This window comes from Bubalus bubalis, chromosome 18 (genome assembly GCF_019923935.1).
Source record: "Bubalus bubalis isolate 160015118507 breed Murrah chromosome 18, NDDB_SH_1, whole genome shotgun sequence".
NCBI classification, from domain to species: Eukaryota; Metazoa; Chordata; class Mammalia; order Artiodactyla; family Bovidae; genus Bubalus; species Bubalus bubalis.
In genome coordinates, this window is record NC_059174.1 from 23,238,746 (window position 1) to 23,241,168 (window position 2,423).

A 2,423-nucleotide genomic window follows, 5' to 3' on the forward strand; every position below is an offset into this window, starting at 1 on the left:
GGATGTAGGCATGGTTTCACCAATGTAGGCAGCTGCCCAAACTCATTGAATTGTATACATTAAATATGTGTCATTTTTGTGGATCAATTATGCCTCAATGTCATCATTCGCTCAGTCCTGTCCAACTCTTTGCACCCCCAGGGACTATAGCCCACCAGGTTCCTCTGGCCATGGAATTTTCCAGGCAAGAATACTGGAACGGGTTGCCATTTCCTCCTCCAAGGGATCTTCCCACCCCAGGGTCCGAACCCACCTCTCCTGCATCTCCTGCATTGGCTGGTGGGTTCCTTACCAGGTGAGCCACCAGGGAAGCCCAAATACCTCAGTAAAGCTGTTAAAAATAATCTTTTTATAAGAATAAACAGAGAGTGCCAGATAGTGTCTATTATTTGTAGAAAAAATATTCAGAAGTGCACCCCAAATATAGGTGTGTTTGTTTATAAATTACATGCATGTACTAAAATATGTAAATATACATAATATATTCATTTTTAAAAGTAGAATGTAAGTGATAGTTTTGATATTTCCACTCCATCTCCCAAAGGAGAAATCCAACCTCCCTGGACAGCACTTTTGGGAGAAAGTCACTTCTAGAGTTGAGGTCCCCATCTTCCCATTCTCCAGCCAAACTAATCCCTACTATAGGGTGCCACCCTTATGGCAGAAAGTGAAGAGGAACTAAAAAGCCTCTCAATGAAAGTGAAAGTGGAGAGTGAAAAAGTTGGCTTAAAGCTCAACATTCAGAAAACGAAGATCATGGCATCCGGTCCCATCACTTCATGGGAAATCAATGGGGAAACAGTGGAAACAGTGTCAGACTTTATTTTTCTGGGCTCCAAAATCACTGCAGATGGTGACTGCAGCCATGAAATAAAAAGACGCTTACTCCTTGGAAGGAAAGTTATGACCAATCTAGATAGCATATTCAAAAGCAGACACATTACTCTGCCAACAAAGTTTCCTCTAGTCAAGGGTATGGTTTTCCCTGTGGTCAGATATGGATGTGAGAGTTGGATTGTGAAGAAGGCTGAGCGCCGAAGAATTGATGCTTTTGAACTGTGGTGTTGGAGAAGACTCTTGAGAGTCCCTTGGACTGCAAGGAGATCCAACCAGTCCATTCTGAAGGAGATCAGCCCTGGGATTTCTTTGAAGGAATGATGCTAAAGCTGAAACTCCAGTACTTTGGCCACCTCATGTGAAGAGTTGACTCATTGGAAAAGACTCTGATGCTGGGAGGGATTGGGGGCAAGAGGAGGAGGGGATGACAGAGGATGAGACGGCTGGATGGCATCACTGACTTGATGGACGTGAGTCTGAGTGAACTCCGGGAGTTGGTGATGGACAGGGAGGCCTGGCGTGCTGCGATTCATGGGGTCTCAAAGAGTCGGACACGACTGAGCGACTGATCTGATCTGATAGGGTGCCAAGCTCCACAACAGGAAATAAAAACTCTGGTGTCAAATTTGACATTTATAAAACACTGAAAGTCTATAAAACCCTGCATAGCATCATAAAAGTGGAGATGTACTTCCTCCTGGCATAGTTTTTTAGTACCTGTGGCTTCTTGGCTGAAGTACTCGCATCGCCAAAATTCCCCTGCCATCTCAGCTTTAAATTCAAGCAGCAGTGGTTTTACTTTTAGGGTTTAATATAATCATGCAGGGGCTTCTCAGGTGTCACCAGTGGTAAAAAACCCACCTGCCAATGCTGGAGACATGAGAGACACAGATTTGATCCCTGGGTTGGGAAGATGCCCTGGAGGAGAGCATGGCAACCCATTCTAGTATTCTTGCCTGGGGAATCCCATGGACAGAGGAGCCTGGAGGGCTTTAGTCCATAGGGTCACAAAAAGTCACACATGACTGAAGCAGACAGATGGGGGTCACAGCATGGACAGTCATCCAGGGTGCTTTTACTTCAACCCCACCCTGAAATTACCATGGCTTTCACCTTTCTACCTACTGTACAGCACAGGGAACTATATTCAATATCTTGTAATAACCTGTAATGGAAAAGAATTGGAAAAATATATCATTCTGCTGTCCATCTGAAACTGACACAATATTGTACATCAACTACACTTCAATTAAAAATATTTTTTTTTCAAGATGAGGTTTTCAACAACATGGAAATAGATGACGTTGCTTTTTATTTTTTAAAAGCCTGGCTTCATTAAGGTGATTGTACCCAATACAATCACCCTTTTTCCCCTGTGGAGAAATGAAACCTGGGGTAAAGTTTTCTGAGGCAGTCCCAACAGATTTCCAGCTGAGTACCTGTAATAGAGAATGATCTGTTTATCTTTGTCAACATACCGAATATTAAAAACTGTAATGCAGCCATGTAGTCCATCTCATCGCCAACTCCCCATCTCTAAAGAAGTAATAGTTAATTGGAATTCTAGCGCAGTAACAGCCATAAAA